This window comes from Furipterus horrens, unplaced genomic scaffold, assembly GCF_987537825.1.
Source record: "Furipterus horrens unplaced genomic scaffold, mFurHor1.1.pri manual_scaffold_36, whole genome shotgun sequence".
Classification (NCBI taxonomy): domain Eukaryota; kingdom Metazoa; phylum Chordata; class Mammalia; order Chiroptera; family Furipteridae; genus Furipterus; species Furipterus horrens.
This window is the reverse complement of record NW_028327206.1, coordinates 529,056-553,965: the sequence shown is the minus strand read 5'-3', so window position 1 is coordinate 553,965 and position 24,910 is coordinate 529,056. Positions and strand designations below refer to the sequence as shown.

Here is a 24,910-nt window from a genome sequence, read left to right as displayed (position 1 = left end):
TTTATCACACTACTCAGGAAAATGTGCAATTTAAAATTATAAATTATTTATTTCCAGAATTTTCCATTTAATAATTTTGGACCGTGAATGTCGGCAGGTAACTGAAATCAAGGTAAGCAAAACATTGGAAAATGGGGCACGACTGTACTGCTAATCTCCTAATTTAAACATGAACAACTCCCCCCGGCTGGTGTGGCTCAGCAGACTGAGTGCTGTGGCCTGTGAACCAAAGGGCCTCCGGTCTGGTTCCAAGTCAGGACACATGCCTGGGTTGCAGGCCAGGTCCCCAGCTGGGGTCGTGTGGGAGGCAACCGCACACTGGTGTTTCTTTCCCTCTCTTTCTCCCTCCCTTCCCCTCTCTCTAAAAGTAAATAGCAAAATAATCTTTTTGTAAAATGAACAACTCCTTTGAGTTTAAACCTCCTAGGAGAGTTGCCTCTAGTTAAGAACTCTACTTCCACATTCTTAACCTACTCTAGTAGGCCTAGCTTGCACCATATCACAAAGATGGTTCCACTGCGATCTATACTTTGCCAAAGCCGTAGGTCACGTCTCCTTCCTTTTCAGCAGCAGTCCACACAGTTGCCCACTCCATCCTTGAAATACCTCCTTTCTTGGCTTCCATGACATCACACCCTTCTGGTTCTCCTTTTATCTCACTTTGCCACTATATTTTAGACACCTTTGCTGACTATTCCTCTTCTCCCCAACATTAAATACTGGCATGCACTAGGGCTATATATCAAACCCCCTTAGATCTCATCCAATCCAACAGCTCAAATTACACCTGCAAGATAATGAAAACCAAAACAAATCTCTAGGTTTGTCTTAGTCATGAAATTCAAGTTCTTAGATTTACACATCCAATGGCCTGCTGGACATCTCCACTTAGCTGTCTCAGAAACAACATGATTAAAACAACCCTTGACTCCACAGCTCTTCCCCAAACCAATTTTCCTCCAGTTTTACCCATCCCAGCAAAAGGCACCATCATCCTTCTAGTTTCTCCAGCCAAAAATTACCCTCCGTGTCCACTATCTGCTGATCCTGTCTTCTCTATCAAATCATTTCCAGAGCATCCATTTTTCTGCTTTTCCTCTAACCAAAGCCCTGGGTAAGACAACATCACTTCTCACCTGGACTTGACTCTCCCATTCTAATAATTTGTTGCTCTCCTGAAAAATATTCTCCATGATATTTCTTTTTTAAATGTTTGATCATATAAAATGAACGTTACCAGATGCTCCAGTAAAAAGAAAAAGACCAGTTTTAAACAATATGAAATATTTAGAAACTAAACGAGGTTGTCAGTTTCTCAGTATTATTTTTAAGTTGATAAATAGTATTAAATTGTGTTATTTATTTATTTTTAGAGAGAGGGGAATGGAGTGAGAAAGAGAGAGAGGGAAACATACAAGAGATAATTGATCCATTGCCACTCACATGCCCCCAACTGGGGACCTGGCCTGCAATGCAGGCATGTGCCCTGACTGGGAACCAAATGAACGACCTTTGAATTTGCAGGCAGGCACTCAATCCACTGAGCCACACCAGCAAGAGCTAAGTTGATAAATAGTAAATAAGGACAAATATTGAATATGAAAAACATTATTTCCTAGTATTGTTTGTCTTTTACAAATGTAAATGCTCTAATTTTGCTTGTATTTTTCCCCATAAATTCCTTGACTTCAGATACGTTGCTAGAAAAAGGCAGCATTTAACAAAATGAGCCATAAAACATAATGTAGTATATTTATGAATATACTTGTAAATTTTCATCTTTTAAATTTTAACCATTAAAATAAACATCCTAAATGTAAGAAATGATGTTCAATTGTTTAATAAGGAATCTCAATAAATTATATAGAACATTTAGTTCGACAAAAACGATTTTTCATCATCTACCCACTGTTTTATTGTTTTTCTCTTCCACTATTTGTCTGTGTTTTCATCATCTCTAATTAGATAATTGTACTTATCCTGGAAATTAAGACCAGACATTTAGTTGGAAACATCAATATAAAGTATTATTTGCCAAGTGTCTTCAATATTTAAAATGCTAATTAGTATGTATATTTACAGTCACTAAAGGGAAGGAATAAATATTTGGCTTGCATAGTCTTTTATTTTTTATCATTTTTTCAGTTGCTTTTGCTCTTAAGACAGATGATTTTAACACAGATGGAATAAAAACAGGACTGTTGTTTGTTAAGTCATCATCTTTTCCTAGTGCTTACTCCTCACCTTTAAAGCATAATCTAATGGTGCAGTGTCACAGCCTGTCAATGTAAAAACAGGAGTTCTGATGTGGTCTCTCGATATGATATAAAGCAACACTTTGTGCTGCAATGGGTCATATTTTTTTAAAGATAGGAGGTACAGGTGTCATGTGTTTCAAAGGGGCATTGCAGACTGAGAAACATGGTACAAATATAAGACTCAGCTTGTGTGGGTCATTTGGAGAGAACAGCAAATTGTGCTAGATAGGAACTATGAGATAGCCATGTAAGAGCAGCACTAGGGGTTAACCTGTGGAGAATTCTTTTAATTGTAGAGGATTCCACACTCTAAAATTATTGCAGTTAAATGTTTTGAAAAAGCAAGGGTTAGGGAATCAAAAGATGAGAGTGCCTTCAGCTATGTAGCCATAGATTGAAGAGCTGGAAGAGGCCACAGACTGTCTTAAACAAAAAGCTGTAAGAGACAGTGGTTAAGGGTCCATGCTCTAGACTAGGGCCACAGAGCCTACACTTGAATTAAAATCCCACAATTTTAGTTCTGCAAATTTGTCCAAACTATTAGCTCTCCCAGTCTTTTATTCGTCTTCTGTATAAAAAGTTTAATTATATCTGTGACACATATTGAGTGTCAGGAGGGTTAATTAAGCTAATGTATGTAATGTGCTTAACAATACATGCTGTAGAGTAGTAAGTAGTCTATAGATGTTAACTATTGTGATCTGGCCATAAATGAAGCATATGAGACCCAGAGATGCCATGTGATTTACTCAAGCAGTTACTTAAAATTGCCTTTGAATCTGGGTTTCCACTTCTATACTGTGGGATATACATAGTCCCTGAACTTAAGTTGCTAGAGAATGAATATGGTGTACTAGAAAAAAAGTAAAGACTTTTATTGTAGAAACTAGGTTAAAATTCTAGAACTGCTCTTTAAAGCTACATGACCTGGGCCAGAGGTCTGGATGTTTCATAGTGTCAGATTCTTCATTTATAAATTCTGTTATAGGGTTACTGTATCTCTCATGTACTTACATTGCCAGGCACATGGGAGATTTTCAATAAAGGGTTTCTATGGTCTAGAAGGAAAAACAAAATTGAGTTCACATCATGACAGTCTTCTTTCATTCAGCCCCATTCCAAAAGAACCAGAGGGGTTGGGAAGGTACTATAAGATATAGGCCATGCCTTTTAGGTTGTACAGTAATTCAATAAGTTTAATTTAAATTTTGTTTTGAGACTATTTTGCAGGGTTGTGTGATCCTCTGAAGCAATAGTAAGTAGTATGATTGGGACACACCAATATCATATACTCAAATATTAAACCACAAACTACTACTTACAGTGATCCACTAGTTTATAATTGGAAAATATATTGGCAAATAATGTCAGATATAATTGAAAAACCTTATTTTAGTTAGTTTTTATCTCCTCCTCTGCAAATATTTACAAGCTTGCTAACAATGAAAAAAAAAATGTATTGATTTTGACCTTCATTTCCATTGTTACAGGCCAAAAATAAAAATAAAAATAAAAAAGTGAGAAGAAGAAAGCATGAATAACCAGACTAGATACCTTGAGCTGGAAAAATAGAACACTAGTAGTAATAGCAATGTGTCCTGATTCATCAGCTCACTAACCACACAAAGAGAAATCAACATTTAGAAGCTCATTTAGATGCTGTCATCTTAAGGAGCAACTGCTTTTACTCTATCCATTTTCAGCCATGGAGCACTCATTGATTCGTGCCCCTTCTCTCTCTCTCTCTCTCTCTCTCTCACTCTCTCTCTCTCCCCCCCCTGTCCCCCCCTCCCCCCTGCTTCTGAAGAGTTTCTTAGAAAGTACACTTCACATTAATGGTTCTTTTTATTCTTCATAATACTGACTCAGATGAGCTAAAAAATATCCAACCACAGCTGCTTGTCCAGCAACGCTAACAGACTCAGCCTTTAACCAGATATCTATAGCTCCCACCAAGTAGTAGAATTAAACCAATCCTTTTGAAACTTGACACATTTGCCAGTATCATTTGAGAGAATTTTTTAAACCATTCTTTTACTTCACTAACACAACTATTATCTCTTAGCTAGCTCTCCTGGTCAGGGAGTGTTTCTTTATCATCTTAGCCTGGATTTTGATCTAAACTATACTTATTTCCTCAAGGATTGTCAATTTACTAAGCAAAAAATTTCTGAATATCTACTAAAAAGAGGAAGACAATCTATTAACCGGAACTCACAAACCACGGGACAAGTCACAAGCAGTCTCTGGGTGTTCTTGGGCCCCAGGTCATTTCAGTCTCTAAGGCTGATTAAGGAGATGCAGAGAAACAATGTGTGTGGACTCCTGGTCACCTAAAAAAAGAAACGAAATAGCGAAACTAGTGAGCCACATAATGTGGTGCATACTTTACAAGAGAATGAACTATAAGACCCTTTAAGTTGGAAATGTGCAATGGGACATTACTTCTGGGTGTTCTGATGGGTTTTAGAATTCTGAAAATATGTGTGTATGTGTGTGTGTGTTAGAAAGCTTAAATATTATGTGTCTCGTTTGTGATGGACTATTTAAAAAATTCAGGGTCTTTATGTTTGAATGGTAAGTAAGTACGGCCAGAGGCTCAGAGAGCAAGGACCTTTAATTTATAAACGTTTTTTTAAGTAAAAGAAGTGCCTGTGAAGTAGGTTATTTTGGGAATACAGTCTAAGCAATCTTAATGACTAAGTTGTGACAATGAGAAAACTGTATATGAGGTTTTCAAAGTTAGTATTTTCTATTTTAAAACGTTCTTTTGCATTTTAACTTGGACTCATTTTACCTGTACTATGTACTGCATGCAAAGTAAACCACCAGTTCAAGGAGTTAAACAATATTTATAGAACTCAAAAGCATCGCCACATGTTCACATGGCTTTGTTTTCCAAAAACAATAATATGAGTGTGTGTGTCTGTGTGTACTGATATGCTAACAGCCCTTTCTACAGTGAACCCGAATTTGTGTCTCTAAATATTACACCTGAATATAGGATACTAAAAGGCACAAATGACTAAGTTTTCTCTATTTGATCCCCCTGCCTGGAACCATCATGACTGTTGGATAAATATTTCCTGAATAATAAAACTAATGTCAATATTGAAAAGCCCACAGATGTTCATAACTCTTAAAGATCCATGTTTGCATATTGCTTTCACTTAAAGAGAACACTGTTACATTTAGCTCATAAAGAAGTGATTGTTGCCATGATTGTTTTCCAGTTAACAAGATAGGTCATCTTGTCTAAAGGTGTGTTTCAATGAATTTTTAAACGGTTTCTTCTTCCCTGGCTTTTGACATCTTAAACTAGTGGTAGAACCAGTAAGAAAGAAAATTGGGACAAATTACATCAATACATGATTGTATGCCTTGGGCTGAAATAAATATACAACTTCAAAGAGGACAAGGACAAGTAGGGAAAGGTTAGGGGAGAAAAGGGAAAGGCGACATGTAGGTGACAGGACTAGAGAAAAACAGGGGGCACGTGGCTCCTAAGGTGGAATAGGCATACTGAATCTAAGAAATAAAAACTTCACAAAGCACTTTTACAGACATCGCTTCACAGCAGCTGAATGAAATAGAGAATATCTTGGTCTCAGAGATGAGAAAAGGGGCTCAGAGAGACTGAGTGATCTGCCCAAGGTCACACAGCTAGTACAGAAGTAGTAGAGGTGGCATCTAACCTCTCATGTCATCATTGCCATCATCATTGTGATCATCATCATGCCAGACCACTATTTTTTCTCTGAGTACATGATTAACCTCTATGCCATTCCTTTGATCAAATATTTGTAGACACCACAATTAAATATATATGTTGAAGTACTACTTAATAAAGGATGTCTATAATCATGGGACAAGGACAAACTTTATAGATATCAAGAAAGTTATCATTCCTTATTTTCAACTATAAAGTGTATATATAAGAAATAAGCTATGAGAGATAATTAACATTTTGAAATCTCTATGCATATATAGTTTGAAATATAAAATAACCAATAACAATAGTAACATAGTGACAGCTCAGTAACTTTAATTATCTGTATATATTTTATTATAAATTTATTCAACTTTATATTATGCCATTAAAGATGTTTTTAATTGATAAATTCTTTAAATGGCTTAAGGGCATCAAGTCCCTATAACATTTAAAAAATAGTTATATATCTTTTTAATTACTAAAGCGAACATAACCCTGGTGTAAAAAAATTAACATTAAATATACATGAGGCATATAAATATATAAAAAAGACAATTACTGTACAGTCCTGAGTAAATTCAGCCACTCTGCGCCATAATTACTATTAACACCATCAACTCATTTTAAACAATCTCAATTATAATGAACTCACTTAAATTTGAGTCCTAAACCTTCAGCAATGCACATTTACAATGTTTGGCTAATTGCACCCCCTTAAGGCTTTTCAGCAATGACAGCAGGTAGGCAGCACGCAGATGAATTCAGTCAGTGCAATGAGCATTTCACCGAGGGCTTTATGTGACCTGCATCCATCAGTCTGGCCCAGGGTCCCTCCCTCACTGGGGTCCCGGTCAGCATCAGCACAGCTGTGCCAGGTAAGCAGCAGTGGTTGATTCAACAACACTGCAAGGGGAGGGAAAGGAGGCCAATGGGAGGAGCCAAGTGGAGCAAAGGAAAAAGAGAGAGAAAACAGCAGGCAGACCAGGATGCTTTGATGTTCTTCAAAGAAAATCAAGAAAGCCGTTCTTTTGTTTCTGGGATACAGGCTCTGAAGAAAATTCCAGAGGAGAAACTTCCAAAATATTTGAGTAAAGCTAAATTCATTCAGCACATAATAATCATCACCTATTGTCCTATTCTATGCCAGCACTGTGCTCAGTGCTAGGAATGTAAAGATGAGCCATCTAGACGTGCTTCCCAACACATGATGCTTACAGACAGTTATTACTGAAATAATTGCACAAATATAATGTAAAATTAAAACCGTGATAATTGTTAAGGAAACTTATACAGTGATATTTTGAAAAGAATCTCATATATAAGACTAAGTTGCTGTGTGCTATGAGTAGGGGAAAGTTACGTATTATCTTAAAGGTAAAACTCACATTCAATCCTTTACCTGACTCAGTAAATAAAGAGGAAAGCTATGCTTTTGTGATGCATGAAGTGTAAGTACAGAAAACACACCAGACGCGTGACTGACTTGATTTTGTGCATCCAGGGCCCAAAGCAATCTTGGGCGCCTTTGAATTTGCCCACAAGTCAGCTCCAGCTTTTTGATACTGATAAATAGCAATGCAGAGGGGGATCAAAGAGTAGAAAATGAATATGGCAAGTGAGGTTTAGATCAAGCAAGTTAAAAGGCAGGTGTGTTTTGCATAACATCAGAGACCAGGACGAAGCTGCTAAAATGACAGTTCAAAAAAGCAGTTGCTGCTATCAAAAACAGAAGACAAACTACTTGATTTCCAGGGCTTAGATCTGATACAGGGAAATTTATGAGAAAGGGGTCTGTAAAATAGCAAGCAATAAATCAACTTCTCAAAATTCCATCAAGTGAAATTACCTCTCCCCTAAGGAGACAAATTTTTCCAACTATATGAGTCCACCTGATTTGCTACAGGAAAAAATAAGATTTACATGTACTGATCTACATAATATTAAATATACCTGTGAATGATCAATTTATTAGGCTATTTACATCCAGAACTTTAAAACTGTGCAGGGTTTAGGTGTTCCATCTGTATTTTAATAGGGATTTGAGAACATTTTATTTTTAAAAGCTGGCATCGAGCTGTTGTACAGGACAATACCTTTCAATTTCAAAATTTCTTCTAGGAAACTGCTCTTGCCTCTGTCTGAGGTCGCAAACCCAGAGTACAAAGGTAGACTTCAAGGTGTCCACAACCTTCTGAATTTTCCCATCATTAGGTACTTTCTTAGGAGAGGTTTCATAGCTGTCATCAAATTTGCAAAGAGGGCATAATTCAAAATACATAGAATCTTGAATAACACCATTTATAACTTTCAGAACTTTCCTCGCTGATATAATCTCTCTTAAGTATGAAAATTGTCTTTTTGTGTGGCATGTAGAATGGTGTTTATAAATATACACAAATAAATCTTTTTCTCCATGCTTATATGTGTGTATGCATATGTACACTAGAATGTTATGCATGTATGAGTATATGTCTATGTGAGTATGTGCATATATATACACATGAAACGTGAAGAAATTTAAAATAATTGTAAATATGCGTGACATATAAAATTATAACATTCTTGTTTTTATGACTAATAGGTCCTCCCAATGATTATAAACATCTTGAGAACAGAAAGTACATTTCATTTGCCAGTTATATAAACACCTTGCCTAGCAAATAGTGCTCAATAAAATAAACTTTAAAATAAAATGAATTACCCAGTAGATCCCGTCTAAAATAATACATCTAAGAAAAAATGGAATTTGTTCATGATCCTTTGATTTTATTTATTTTTCCTTTTTATAGAATTTTGGGGGTAACACTGGTTAACTAAATTATACAGGTTTCAGGTGCACCATCCCACAAGACATCATCTGTGCCCTGTATTGTGTGTTCACCACCCCAAGTCAGGGGTGGGGTTAGGGAGGCTGGGTGAGGAGATGAGAGGGAGGGTTTGAGCATAAAAGAAAAAAGAAAAAGAAAAAGAAAGGCACTCATGGACATGGACAACACTGTGGTGATTGCTGGGGAGGAGAGTGGAAAGCGGTGGAGGAGGATATAGCAGGGATAAATGGTGATGGAAGGCAACTTTTATTTTAATATCAGAAACATGTTAGAACACAAAACATTTTGTTTATTTGTTTTTAAGGGTTTTACAATGGAATCTTATTGAAATATATTTATAAAGCTATACTCTGGGTGTCTCTTAAAAGCCGCCTTTCACTTAGCCGCATGGGAAATGCGGGATGACTTAGGAGATCAGTCATACAATTACCACTCCACAATCCAGGCATCGCTTTTCAATATATTAACTCTGTACAAAGGGTTAACAACAAATACAGCTTCTTAAACATTTATTGTTTTTATTTTATTTTTTTTTCAGATTTAATGTGTTTTATTGATTAAAATATTACATTTGTGCCAATTTCACTTCCCTCTGCTCCCCTCCACCTGGTGGCCCCCCTCCCTCCCGTTGTCCCCCCCTTTTAGATTATGTCCATTAGTTGTGCATACAGTTCCTCCCAACCTCTCTCTGTCTATTCCATTCCCTCCTACCATGATCCCCAATTCCTATATCATCTCCCTCCCTCTCCCCACTCCCCCTCCCTGTTGACCTCCCCCCAATATGCTTCCCGTACCCACAGTTCCTTTTCCACTCTCGCTGCCTGTTTAGTTTGCCTTTGTTTCATCTCCCTAGCTTCTGTTTTTTAAACCAGTCCCTTTAACATCTCATATAACAGTGGTTTGGATCTAATGAACTCTTTCAGTTTTATTTTGTCCTGGAAACACTTTCTCTGTCCTTCTATTCTGAATGACAATTTCGCTGGATAGAGTATTCGTGGTTGTAGGTTTTGGATTTTCATTACTTTGAATATTTCTTGCCAGTCCCTTCTTGCCTGTAGGGTCTCCCTTGAGAAGTCAGCTGATAGTCTAATTGGGACCCCTTTGTACATAATTCTTTTCTTCTCTCTTGCTGCTTTTAAGATTCTCTCTTTATCTTTAATTTTTGACATTTTGATTATAATGTGTCTTGGAGTGGTTCTCCCTGGGTCCAGTCTCTTGGGAACTCTCCTTGCTTCCTGGACCTGCAAGTCTATTCCCTTCCCCAAGTCTGGGAAGTTCTCCTTTATTATATTTTCACTCAATTTTTCAAGTTCTAGTTCATCTTCCTCACTCTCTGGCAAACCAATGATTCTTATGTTGGGCCTTTTATAGCTGTCCCAGAGGTTTCTGATCCTCTCATTGTTGCTTCCCATTTCCTCTCTCTGCATTGGTTGACTGCTTGTTCCTTCTCCATATTCCAGTTTGTTGAAATGAACTCTGGATTTTTTTTCCTCACCATCTGTCTCGTATGTGGCTTTGTTCCTTTCGTTATGAAAGTTTTTCGCTTCTTTCTTATCTTTTTCCTGCTCTTTTGTGAATTCTGTAAGCCACCTGATAACAATGGCCCAGAACTGAGCCTCTGACAGGTTTCTTATCTGTTCATCTGTCAGGTTCTCTATCTGTTGCCTGGTGAGCTGTGCCACCGGGATTTCTATAGTTGTCTGCCTCATTTTGACAGATGCGTTTTGTTTTCTTGGGCCGGCTGTCCGGGGCAGTGCCTGTGTATGCGTCACAATTCAGCGACCGGCGCCTGTCCGCGACCTATTTCGCAGCCCTGTGGTGCTTTCTTTGGGGGCGGGGGTCCAAGATGGATTCACACAGTTATTCAGCTAGGAGACCGGGATCCGTCCTCCCGCCCCCCTGGGCCTCACTGTTCAAGGCGATGCAGTGGCTGCTTTCCCCAGCGCTGGGGTCGCGCACTGCCAGGGGCTTGACTGCAGCCGGGATTTTTCGCCGCCCCACCACTGTCCCAGGTGCGACCGCAAACAGCGCTGCCCTCTTTAACTCTTACCTGCCCAAATGGCACCGCTGGTTTATAACTTCATATGTTGGGCTTCCGTGTAGTTTTATTTTCTGGAATTTCTAGTTATCCTTTGTTTTGAAGTAGTTGTATTCCTCTCTAGTTGTAGAGGGAGACCTAGCGTGTCCGTCTAAGCCTCCATCTTGGCCGGAAGTCCATTGTTTTTATTTTTAATTTTAAATTACCATTGACATACAATATTATTTTACTTTTAGATGATTAAACATTTATATAACATATGAAGTGATCATCCCAATAAATCTAGTACCCATCTGACACCATATAGTCATTACAATATTAGTACCTGTATTCCCTATGACTATTCTTTAACTACCAATTTTATTTCTTAATCCTTCATCTTCTTCACCCATTCCCCAACCCCTCTCCCATCTGATAACCATAAAAATGTTCTCTGTATCTATGAATTTGTTTCTGTTCTGCTTGTTGGTTTATTTTGTTTTTTAGGTTCCACATATAAGTAAAATCATCTGGCATTTGTCTTTCTCTGTCTGACTTATTTCATTCAACACAATATCCTCTAGGTCCATCCATGTTGTTGCAGATGGCAAGGTTTCATTTTTTTTAAATGGCTGAGTCATATTCCACTGTATATATGCACCACTTCTTTATATAGTCATCTATTGATGGGCACTTAAGTTGCTTTCATATCCTGGCTTTTGTAAATAATGTTGCACTAAATATATGGATATATAAGTCTTTTAGATTTATTGTTTTGGGTTCCTTTGGATCAATACCCAGTAGAGTTTCTGGGTTCTTCTTTATCTCTTGTTACAGCCTTTGTTTTAAAGTCCATTTTGTATGGTATAAGTATTGGTAACCCAGCTATCTTAGTTCGATTTCCATTTTCATGAAATATCTTTTTCCATCCCTTTATTTTCAGTCTGTATGCCTTTCAATCTGAAGTGAGACTTGTAGACAGCTTATGTGTGTGTCTTGTTGTGTTATCCATGCATTCACCATATATCTTTCAATTAAAGGATTTAATTCATTTGCATTTAAAGTAATTGTTGAGGGGGTGGGTTGGGTGGGGGAGAGAAATTAGGGGAAAAAGGGGACAACTGTAATTGAAAAACCAAAAAAAAAAAAAAAGATTAAGGAAAAATGTTGAAATAGAAAAACAGAAAATACTAATATGTACCAACCAATCATAGAATAGCATTTTTGAATAGCTAATTAACGTATAAAAATCAATCTCACATGTATTATAAAATGCAAATAAAAAATGAACTATCAAAAAAAAATAAAGTAATTGTTGATAGATGTGTATTTATTGCCATTTTATTATTCATTTTTTTAAATCTTCTTTTTCTATTTATTCTTTAACATGACCCTTTAACATTTTTTGTAATACTGTGCTGGTTTGGTGGTGATTAACTCCTTTAGCTTTTCCTTGATTTGGGAAGCTCTTTATCTATCCTTCAATTCTAAATGATAGCTTTGCTGGGTACAGTAATCTTGGTTGTAGGCCCTTGTTTTCTCAATCACTTTGAATATTTCTTGCCACTTCCTTCTACCCTGCAAAGTTTCTGTTGAGAAATCAGCCAATGGCCTTATGGGAGCTCCCTTGTAGGTAAATAACTGCTTTTCTTTTGCTACTTTGAAAATACTCTCTTTGCCTTTTACCTTTTGCATTTTAATTATGATGTGTCTTGGTGTGGTCCTCTTCAGGTTCATGTTGTTTGGGACTCTCTGTGCTTCCTGAACTTGTGTATCTATTTCCTTCACCAGGTTGGGAAAGTTTTCTGTCATTATTTTTTTAAAATAGGTTTTCAATTTCTTCTCTATGTTTTCCTTCCAGCATTCCCATGATGTGAATGTTGGTATGCTTGAAATTGTTCTAGAGGGTCCTTAAACTATCTTCCTTTTTTCAGATTCTTTTTCTTCTTGCATTTCTGATTGGGTTTTTGCTGCTTCCTTATATTCCAAATAACTGATTTGATTCTCAGCTTTGTCTGCTCTATTGTTGAATCCCTGTAAATTATTCTTCATGCTAGTTAGTGTATCCTTAATTTCTGACTGGTCCCTTTGTATGGTTTTTATGTCCTTTTTTATGCTGAAGTTCTCACAAATTTCTTTGGGCATCCTTATAACCATTGTTTCTCATTCTGTACCTGGTTGTTTGCTTGCCTCCATTTCATTTCATTTTTTTTCTGGAGACTTCTCCTGTTCTTTTGTATGGGGCATGTTTCTTTGTCTTCTAATTTTGGCAGCCTCTCTGTGTTGGTTTCTATGTACTAGGTAGAGCTTCTACATCTCCTGGGCTTGGTATAGTGACCTTATATAGCAGGTGTTCTGTAGGGCCCAGTGTACAGCCTTCCCTGTCAACTGAACTAAGTGCTCCAAGATACATCCCTGTGTCAGCTATGTGCACTGTCCTGTTGCAGCTGAGCCTTGATTGCTGTTGGCATGTCACCCAAGACCAATTGATTTAGAGGACCAACTGTGACTACTGTGGAGGAACTGCTCTGCAGAGGCCAACCCTGTGGAGTAGGACTTGCTTCAGTGGGGTTTAAATGCCCACTGAGTTAACCCTTTGAGTGTGTTGCTCATGGAGGTGGTTGAATTGTGATCTGGCATGATCTGAAGCTGTCCACTGGGTACCCTGGCTCTGGGGCCTCCTGAGAGGTGCAAAGTCAGCCACTGTAGCATGAGCTACAGAGATCTGCAGATGGCTGATACTTGTGCTGGGTTTAGAGATGCCTAGGAGAGGCTAAGCTATAAACTGGGGCTGGCTGCCACTAGTGCCATGGCTGGGGCCACTTGGCAAGAGATATGGGGTATGCTGAGGCCAGATGCTGCTTGTCTGAGAGATTTTAGGGAAGTCCAAAGCATAATCCAAGAGAGGCCATTTGTATGAAAACCACTGGAAACAGTTCAGGTGGGCCGGCAAGTTGGAGAGGGGTGAGTCTCAGGGAATCACCAAGGCAGGGATAACAGTGATAGCCAGGTTAATGGAGACTCAGATATAGCACCCACCTGCTGGCTCTGTGGAAAGAGGGCTCAAAACGGAACAATGAATTCAGCCAGTACTTCAGTCTGGGAGAAAGCTGCCCCTCCAGCTCTTAACCTGAAGCCAGACAATTCAGTCCCTACCCCCACCCCCAGTGTCCCAGACACCTTTAGAGTTGCTGTCCAAGCATGGGAGCTCAGAGTGAGTGAGTCCTAGTATGTCCCTGCATGGACCATATAAGAGGAACGCCTTGGACTCCCACAGCCCTATGTTTTCACTTGCCACAATTCTGACTCATTTTCACAGCTAGAAGTTATGGGGACTTCTCTTCCCAGCACTGGAGCCTTGGGCTGGATGTTCTGGTGTTAGACTGGGACCCCTCCTTGCTCAAGGGGACCTCAGCAGCCATCATATTTCTCCCATTTTTATCTGCCACACATGGGCTTGGTACCAGCCCATCCCAAGTCTCTGCCCCTCTCACTAGTCTCCATGTGGCTTCTTCATTCTGTAATTCTGATATGGTTGTGGGAAGTTCTAAGTACTGCATTTACCAATGCTGCCATCTTGACTGGGAGCTTCTACAAATACAGCTGTTTATCAGGATATGACATGAGGAATACGAAAAAGAAAACCCTGAAAAGGAAATAGTCTCTTTTTTCAGTAAGTTCCCAACCCTCTTCCTGATGGAGCCCTTGCTGCTTCTCCTTTTTTTCATCTTCTTTCTCATCCACCTTGGCCTCCTTCCCCTTGCTCTTCCCCATGAGCGTTAAAAATAAAAAGGAAAGAAATTCAATCTAGTTTATTAACTCCATACAAAAATTGTAGATTAAAAAATATTTAATTGCATACTTGAAAGAGAACTTAAATTTCCAGTTCATTCCACTCATTAACAGATGAGAAGGCTGAGTCTCACAAGTATTGACAACCATCATTCAACTAAAGGAATAAAAACAGAGTTTTTAAGTAATCTAAAATTTTCATTACCCCCATGATACTTGCATCTTCTATTACTACGCACAATCAACTAGTAAATACTGATTGATCTGCCCATAACTATAAGATTTGATGTGTGACAGACAGTAAGTTTACTGGCGCTCAGGAAGAAAGAGTTCACATGGCTGAGTGAGTGGTCCGGGGAGGAGGGTGGAGAGGGGGAGGGAAAGGCTGGGAAAGGCAGCACTGCCAGCTGTGTAAGGGCAGGGCTGTGCTTCTCCCATTGGCAATACTGAGAGCAGAGCACATAGCACACAGGTTCTAGCATGCAAGGCACTTTCAGTCCATGTTGGTTGACTGAATAAACAGAAAATGGAGAGCTGGAGTGTGAAAAACACAGTATTATCAAAGTCAGAGAGGTGGGAGTGTGCATAGTGTTTAGGAGAACTGCAAATAGATTGATGTAGCACAGAGAGTTTGAATAAAGAAGTAATGGGAGTTAAGTTAGAAAAGCTGGTATCTTTCCTCTGAACTGCCACAGTATCCTCAGTTAACTTTTATTACATCCTTACCACATTGTATTGGGAACAATGTTTTGCTCATCTCTCTCCCTCTGTAAAAAGTGAACACTTTGCTTGGTGGGCAGGAACCATGAACTCTATGTATGCCTAAAGTTTAGCACAAGGAATGGGCCAGCAAGATGTCAATAAATCTATACAGAATGAGTGAATTAATGAATCAATTTATGTTATCTTATATAATGCTCACAATAATGGTATATACCCTGATGTCAGACCAAGTTTGGGTTTCATCTTGAGGGCAATGGGTAATCAATAAATATGTTTGTGTGGGAACATAATTTGATCTAAGTGATGAGGCTCAAGAGGATAACATCAGCCCTGGCCATGTTGCTCAGTGGGTTGGAGCGTTGTTCCATGTTACCAAACAGAAATTGGGGTCCCGTTGCCTGCCTCCACCCTCTAGGCAGAATTCCAGAGGCAAAGGTTTGGTGATAAAGGAAAGGAGTCCTTACAACACTGTGAAGTTTTGGAATAATAGCTTTCCACATGAATTAGTCACTTAGGCCTATAATTAAGGCAAAACTCTGTTTAGATACAACTTTAATTACTTAAGCCTATCAATTAAGGTGAAACTCTAACACCCGGGTTCTCCTAGCATTTCCCCCCTGTTAGTTTTAATTATCTTATTTCAATAGAGTTAGTTTATAAACTGAAACATCATAAGATACAAAAGCTACACAGTTTTGGAAGAATGGCAGGCTCCTGCCTCAGAGCCTGTTCCCTCTAGAATACCCAAAGAATAAATTTGCCACCCTCTGCCAGGCCAGCCCAATTCTAGGCTATGCCTGGAGTTCCTTCCCATCCGTTTCTAGCTACTACCTACATTATAAAAATATCCCTATCCATTTTGGGTTCAAAATATTTCTGGCTCTTACCTTTGATTGTCTAGACCTTTTATTTTCCACAGTACAATTATCTAGGGAACACTTATATCATGTTCCATCATATCTTTGAAGTCTGACAAGTACACTATAATTTTATTTAGAGAAAGAAAGGAAAGAGCCCTACTACTTAACCTGATAATTTCTATTGATTTTGTCAACAGAATCATCATCAGACAATGGGAAGACAGATTAAACCAGGTCAATAGACCTTGCTTTAGAATGAGAAAACAGAATGTTCCAGAACCTTAAATTTTTGTTATGGAAAATTTCTTACAAATTTCTTACCATTGAAAAGCCAGAAATGAATAGTTCACCTTGATCTAAAACTTATAGCTGATGTAGACCTAGTGGAATTTTCAAATGCTGGAAAATCCTATTTGCTAGGTCAAATTTCTTATGCAAAACTTACAATAGCAGATTATGCATTTATAACATTAAACCCTTAACTTGGAACAATTATGTATATTTGACAGATGCCCAAAATAAGTTTCATGTACTGATGAACCAACTCCAGAGTCCTAAATGTTCTCTGCATTTATTTGAAAAACAAACAACAACAAAAAAAAAACATGATTCCAGAGAAAACAATGTAGTTCCAACATTATCATCCCTATCACTGAAATTACTGGAGAAGAAATTGACAGGTGAAAGAACTGTATTAGGAAATCTCTGGATGAATATGCAAACTAGGAAAATCATGCATATCATAAGAAACAGTTGCTTCATTTACAAATTTCCAATACAGTATCTTATAGTGAGCCCCTATCAAGAATGCTGTTGTTAGTTCCAGAATGAATATAATTTAAATCTATTAAACATGATATTGAAACTGTGTTCATTTGAAAGATTTTCCACAGACATATATATTTTAGATATTAGTTATTACTAACCTTCTGACATATACACCATCACTTGAAGGTCATATATTTTTAAGTTGTTTTATAGTTAATTGTATCAACCATAAAAGAGTAACTGAAAGCTAAAAATGACAGTTTATAATTTTATGGCCAATCCACCTATAATAAAATCCTCTGATAGTCCTGCAGAAAAAGTTAGCATTAATTGAAAATTCAATGACAATGAGATCAAGCAGTAATACTAGGCATGAATAAATGCCATTCTGCTATCATCCCTTTAGAGAAATTGCCCAGTACTGCAGGTGTTAGATGATGCCCAAATTATCAAGCCAGAGTTTCTCCAGGCCAAGTTAAGAATTCCACTTTTATTTGGATTCTGAAGGCAGAGGACAGGTCACCCTGACACTGACTGAGGCTTTTTTTTTTTTTTTAAGGTTTTATTTATTTATTTTTAGAGAGAGGGGAAAGGAGGGAGAAAGAAAAAGAGAAACATTGATGCGTGAGATAAACATCAATTGGTTGCCTTTTGCATGTGCCCCAGCAGGGGACCAAACCCACAACCCAGGCACGTGCCCTGACCAGGAATTGAACCAGTGACCTTTCACTTTGCAGGATGACATCCAACCAAATGAGCCACACTGGTCAGGGCTGGGTGAGTTTGCACACGGTACACAGATGCTCAAAGTTCCACATAGGTATGGTAGACTATTTATTACAGAGCCTGGTTCTTTCTTAGCCTTTGGGATCCAGATGTTGTTCAGTTGCAATGATATTTCTTCCACATGGGAGAATTCAGCTCCAGAATGCTGCTATAAGAGAATTTATATAGGATCACAGCAGCATGCATCTTGTATGTGGGATTTGTGTGCAGCTGCTTGTAATAAAATTTGAGGAAACAGTGGCTTAAGCCAGTTCCTTGTAGGAAGTCCAGACGTAACCCTTTAGGGTTGGTACTGTAGTGTCATTAAGTCCTCTGGGACTCTTTTGCTCAATCCATGCTAAGTGTGGGGAGAAATACTCTGAGTATAGTTGAGTTTTTTACATGGGAAGTCCTGAGACCCCAGATCATGACATTTAATTCTTAGACTTTGGTTTACTAGCTCAAATGAAGTCTTGAGTATTCATGTCAAAATGGGGCTTTGAGTTCTGTTATTTGTTTCACTAGAGCAGTTTATTCTACTCCAGACTCTGAACATTCAACAAAAACAAGCCTACACAATCAAGAGACCTGCCAGAACTAACTTTTGTTGCTGTAGGTCTTAGAAGCTTCCTTAAATTGAGTGATGAAGTTTCAGTACTTGCCAAGCTAAGGATGTGGCCCTAGAATTTGACAGTGCAATAAGGACTTCAACTTAGCCACAAACTACTGGGAGCCTGGCACTGCAGATGCTTTGGTACTAATATCTAACATTTACAACAGTGCCAAAAGGTAAGAACTTTTTATTTTCTACAAAGAAACTAAGACTAGAGAGGTTAAGTGATGCATCCAAAATTGTGATACTAATAAAAGCTAGAATTGTGATTCAAATCTAGTCATTAGTCTAGTTTGAATAAAATGTGTGTGAGGAAGGTACAAATTACTTGGAAAGATAGCAAGATATTACTCCTTAACCTTCCTACTTCACCTTCTGCTATTAGAAGGCTAATCCCACCCCTGAATTCTCACTCATATCTTAATAATCTAAAGGGTGGGTCTAGAGCCAGGCTGAGTATTGTTCCTGCATTTTGTTTATTTTTTGTTTATTTGTTTCCCTAACTTCCATAATACATATGTGGAAGTTAGTCTGTTGGCACCAAATCCATACACTTTCCTCAGCTCCAAATGTTCCTCAAATCAATCCACTTAGTTCATACTCCTTTGTTCCTTAGTTCTAACTACAGGAAAAAATCACTAATAATACCAGGGTTTCAATGTCAAAGCTACTACACAAACCAAAGTTGGTACACTCATTGGGTAAGCTTAAAGAAAGACTGGCCTCCCCAGAAACTGAGGTGATAAAGCCCTATAGTCATAGCTGTGGAAGGGGTTGGGATTTAGCCACGAACCACTGTCAGGAGTCTTGGAAATCCCAAGCCTCTCTAGGTCCAGACTAAACAACTAGGACCAACAGGATTAGATTAGAGCTTGGGCAAGTTATCACTGCTGAACAATTTTTTGTTACAAAAAGGAGGCAACCAGATGTCAAGCTTTAACAATACAATGACAAAGAGAAAACAAGGTGACAGGTGGGATCAGAAACTCCTTTGTGGTGGTGACAATCTAAATGGAGGATCTACTTAAAGACCCCAAGAGTCAGAATACAGAATTGTGACATTTCTACATCGTACCTTGTTACTAGGTGCTGCCTTTAGTGGAAAGCTCATGGTTGGCCTGGGTATCACCACCCAGAGATGAACCTTGTGTTGGGTTGTTCTAAAGTCAACCTAGTGAAGCTAGAAACTACATTTTCCAGAATTTCTTGCCCTGTTTGGTTTCAAGTTAGCCTGAACTAAAAGAACTTGTGTTTTGGGAGACAGAAGTGAAATCATGGCTATTATTGTCCAAAGGCCTTTGCAGTCTGAATGACAGAACGATGCTTAACTTGAGGTCTTCTAAATTTGGGAAACATTGGGTTAAGCACCGTAAAGCAAGTGCCTTAGCTGTAGTAATTCTCAGAGTCTTTAATAGGCTAATCTTCAAGTTTAAGGTCCTTGGGGATGTCACAGGATTATTGCCTGAGAAACAAACTACAATGAAGTCTGCACCAGAGCAAGATATAGACTCACAGGGCAGAGCTGCAGAGCCTAGTGCAGGTGAGAAGACTACAGCAGGGTGACTGGGGCCAGTTGCAGTGGGAGGGTCAGACCAGATAACCACTGGTAAGAGAGAGACACAAGAGGCAAAGTCCTGAGTGGCATTTAAGCAATAACAGAGTGGGGCTATTCATAATCAAATTCCCTGTTAGGTTGAACTCCCTTGGCAGAAGATCGAACCCTGGTTTCAAGTCTCATGAATCTTACAGTCTAAAGCTGTCCTCTCTGATACAATGAGTACTAGCCACAGGTGGCTACCGAGCACTCACAATGGAGCTAGTGCAGACTGAGAAACTGAATTTTTATTTCACTTAATTTTAATTCACTTACATTTAAATTAAAAAACTGAAATAGTATAAAATGTTTCCATTAAATATAAATTTATCATTTAGGAAGAACTATATTTCTCTTTAATCACTGAAAAATTAACATCTGAATTGAATTTACGCTGTTAGTGTAAAACACTGGATTTCAAAGACAGTATTAAAAATTTTAAATATCTCATTAATCTTATGTTGATTGCATATAAAATATTTTGGATATATCAGCTTAAATACAATTATTAAAGTTAACCTAATTGATTTCTTTTTACTTTTCTTTTTGTTTAATAATTTTTTTTTTTTTTGGGTTTTTCAATTACACTTGTCCCATTTTTCCATTTCTCTCCCCCACCCAGCCCACCCCCTCTCCCGCAATCATATCCCTCCCCGTTGTCCGTATCCATGACTCATTTATACACGTTCTTTGACTAAACCCTTCCCTTACTTATCCCCCTTCTCTCCCTCCCCCTCCCCCCTATTGACTGCTATTCTGCTCTTTGTTCTATTTAGTTCTTTTGTTTGTGTTGTTGTTTAGTTTCCTGTATTAGGTGATATCATATGGTATTTTTCTTTCTTTGACTGGCTTATTTCACTAAGCATAATTCTCTCTAGTTCCATCCATGTTGTTGCAAATGGCAGGAGTTCCTTCTTTCTTTCTGCTACATAGTATTCCATTGTGTAAATGTACCACAGTTTTTTGATCCACTCATCTACAGACAGGCACTTAGGTTGTTTCCAGTACTTAGCTATTGTAAACAGTGCTGCAATGAACATAGGGATGCTTACGTTCTTTTGAATTGGTGTTTCAAGATTCTTCGGGTATAATCCTAGTCGTGGAATCGCTGGTTCAAAAGGCAGTTCCATTTTTAGTTTTTTGAGGAAATTCCATACTGTTTTCCATAGTGGCTGCACCAGTCTGCATTCCCACCAACAGTGCAGTAGGGTTCCTGTTTCTCCACATCCTCGCCAGCACTTGTTGTTTGTTGATTTGTTGATGATGGCCATTCTGACTGGTGTAAAATGATATCTCATTGTGGTTTTTTATTTGCATCTCCCTGATGGCTAATGTTGTTGAGCATTTTTTCATGTGTCTATGGACCTCCTGTATGTCCTCTTTGGAGAAGTGTTTGTTCAGGTCCTTTGCCCATTTTTTAATTGGGTTGTTTATTTTCTTGATGTTGAGTTGTATAAGCTCTTTATATATTTTGGAAATCAGTCCCCTGTCTGTGATGTCATTGGCAAATATGTTTTCCCATATGGTTGGTTTCCTTTTCATCTTGCTGATGTTTTCTTTTGCTGAGCAGAAACTCTTTAGTTTGATGTAATCCCATTTGTTTATTTTTTCCTTTATTTCTCTTGCTTTAGATGTATCCATGAAGAAATTGTTACATGAGATATCTGAAATTTTCTTGCCTATGTTTTCCTCTAGGACTTTTATGGTGTTATGGCTTACATTTAAGTCTTTGATCCATCTTGAGTTTATTCTCGTGTGTGGTGTAAGTTGGTGGTCTAGTTTCATTTTTTTGCAAGTCCCAATCCAGTTCTCCCAGCACCATTTGTTAAAGAGGCTCTGCTCACTCCATTTTATGTTCCTTCCTCCTTTATCAAATATTAGTTGACCATAGAGGCCTGGGTTTATTTCTGGACTCTCTATTCTGTTCCACTGATCTATATGTCTGTTCTTATGCCAGTACCAGACTGTTTTGATCACAGTGGCTTTGTAGTATTGTTTGACATCTGGTGTTGTGATTCCTCCTGCTGTGTTCTTCTGTCTCAAGATTGCTTTTGCTATTCAGGGTCTTTTTTGGTTCCATATGAATTTATGGAGTATTTGTTCTAGGTCTGTGAAATATGTCATTGGTATTTTAATAGGGATTGCATTGAATCTGTAAATTGCTTTGGGTAGTATGGCCATTTTGATGATGTTGATTCTTCCCATCCAAGAACATGGTATTTGCTTCCATTTATTTGTATCTTCCTTAATTTCTTTCTTCAATGTTATGTAATTTTCAGAGTACAGGTCTTTTATCTCTTTGGTTAAGTTTACTCCTAGGTACTTTATTTTTCTTGTTGCTATAGTAAATGGTATTTTCTTTTTTGTCTCTGTCTCTGATATTTTACTGTTGGTGTACAGAAATGCCTTAGATTTCTGTATATTTATTTTGTACCCTGCTATTTTGCCAAATTCACTTATTATATCGAGTAGTCTTTTAGTTGAGTTTATAGGATTTTCTTGGTATACTATCATGTCATCTGCATATAATGATAGTTTTACTTTTTCTTTCCCAATTTGGATGCCTTTTATTTCTTTTTCTTGTCTCATTGCTGTGTCTAGGACTTCCAACACTATGTTGAATAGGAGTGGAGAGAGTGGACAACCTTGTCTAGTTCCTGAATTCAGGGGGAATGCTTTTAGTCTTTGTCCATTGAGTATGATGTTGGCCTCAGGCTTCTCATATATAGCCTTGATTATGTTAAGGTATGCTCCCTCTATTCCCATTTTGCTGAGTGTTTTCATCATAAATGGGTGTTGTACTTTATCAAATGCTTTTTCTGCATCTATTGCTATGATCATGTGATTTCTAACGATTCCATTTGAAAGTCATTTCCAGAAGACATTTCTTTTGCCTTTTTTTTTTTTAAATGAGCATTTGCAAGACGTGTGGTTTCCTAACTCTACTTTATCATACGTTGGCAACCTTTTTACATCTAGAAGGCCTAGATGTAGCAAAGTTTTCTTCTCAAAGGTTAGGGGGAAAGTTGAGAGCAGCTTTTTCATATTATATACACAGGCCTTCTACAAATGGCCAGTAAATCTTCCCAAAGGGTGGTGGGCGCTTCCTATTCAGCCAAATGTGGTATGTTCTTCTGCCATTTCTCTCTTCCGAAATCAAGGTCTGTAGTAGAACGAAGACCAACCGCACGATGTCCGGCTAACATTCCACCAGTCGCTGACTGGGGCTCCGCTCACCTTCCGGGCCTGTTAAGGGCTTTGTCCATCGTTGTCAGGACCAGGTGGTCTCGTCCAACTGGGGCATAAGGGTCACCCCAGGTGCCGCATCCCCGCGGTTCCAAGGCCTAAGGGTGGGCAAGCTTTCGTCCAAGTAGACTCGCCTTCTCCGCCGCCCGGGAAGGCCCTAAGGGCCCTCCGCGGCATTCCAGGGGCTGCCATTCTTCCGGCTCCGCCACGCCCTGTGCTCAAAGGCAGTGCGGTCCAGCCCTCGGTGGCTGGCCAGGGAGGCCGCTTCCCTTAGGCCCTGCAGGGGTAGACCTGGACACCCAGTGGTCCGCACGGCAGGATGCGGGCTCGGAGGCCACCGTCATCAGGTCGTGGAGATGGAGGAGGGGGTTGGGGGGGAGATGTTCGCTGCTGCTGCTTCAAAGCCTGGGCCCAGCCAGTGGGCAACCGCAGGGAGGGCTCTGGGTCTTGGCAGCACAGAGTCTGCTGCCTGTCCCCGGGCCCCCCAGCTCACCCGCCGGCCAGAGGCCAGAGGGCCTGGAGGGCCCGGAGGAGCTCAGAGGAGAAGGCCGCACTCCGCTCCTCACTGTGATCTCTGCCGTAACTTCTTTTTACTTTTTTTCAGTGTGACTACTAGAAAATAAAGTTTCATGTGTGGCTCCCATTACATTTCTATTAGATGGTGCTGTTTTCACATCTTGTAAGACCAAACCCCAAAACCAAGTTCTCCTCCCCCAGGTCAATAATACGTCTTCAGATGCGCTTTAACAAAGCAATTGTAACTAATCAACAGACCTAGGGCAAAAGTGAAAGAAAAAAAGGAAAACCAATTAGAGATCTACTAATTAGAATGCTTCTGAACTTAAGTAACTTGAATCCATTTTTCCTTTGCCTTCCTCCTACAAAGTAGTACCTGCCAACAAAAGGTAATGTGTTTGAACTTTACAAGAATGCATAAAATTTGCATGCTATGACTTTTCTAAATGATATGACAGGATCAAACAAATTTTCACCCAAGGAAAGACAGCTAAATCAAATTATGCTGCATCCATAAAATGAAATACTTCTGCAGACATGAAAAAGATTGAAGTAAGTTTATAAGTACTAATTTTGAAGTCATTTCTCCAAGATATATTACATGTTCTACTGTTTCTTATCCACAATTCGAAAACCAAAACATTCCAGAAACTACTAAAAGCTTCTTTTGAGACATAATTGGTGGAAAAGCCTGACCAGTCCTAAACTCGTGTGACAGCAACTATCTACCTGTCCTGGCATGAAATATGTAGTCTTAATTGATCTCACTTGGTGTGAATAGAATATTCATTCCTTCCAGTGAAAAACAATTTAATGTGTTTAATTATGGAGAGCTGCCTCAGATTCCACCAGCTGTGTTATGTGATATTTGGTATGTGCACGGCATCACTACTCTAAAACCCAAAAGATTCTGAATTACTAAACTCAACTGACCCTCATCAAGGAATCATGGTCTACACTAAGTGAACATACAAGATGCAAAATAGGGTCTGTTAAGATGATCCAGTTTGCACAATTTAAGAAGACCCATGCTGGTTTATGACTGGAAATTCTGAAAGGAATATATGTGTTTTATAAAGAAAGAATTTACATTGATTATTTCTAAGGAGTAGAACAACTCTATTATCGATGGAACCAGCTCATCCTCTGGGGCCCGGGGAAGAGGAGAGAGCTCCTGAGCCTTTCTCTGCAGAGTTGCCATGAGATTTTTTTACTCCA

At 38.7% G+C, this 24,910-nt stretch overlaps 1 pseudogene; it reads left to right on the top strand.

Annotated features, from left to right (window-relative positions):
- Positions 1–23,450, top strand: part of LOC149990036 (ribosome biogenesis protein NSA2 homolog pseudogene) — a 39,052-nt pseudogene extending 15,602 nt beyond the window's left edge.
- The last annotated feature ends 1,460 nt before the right edge of the window (positions 23,451–24,910 follow it).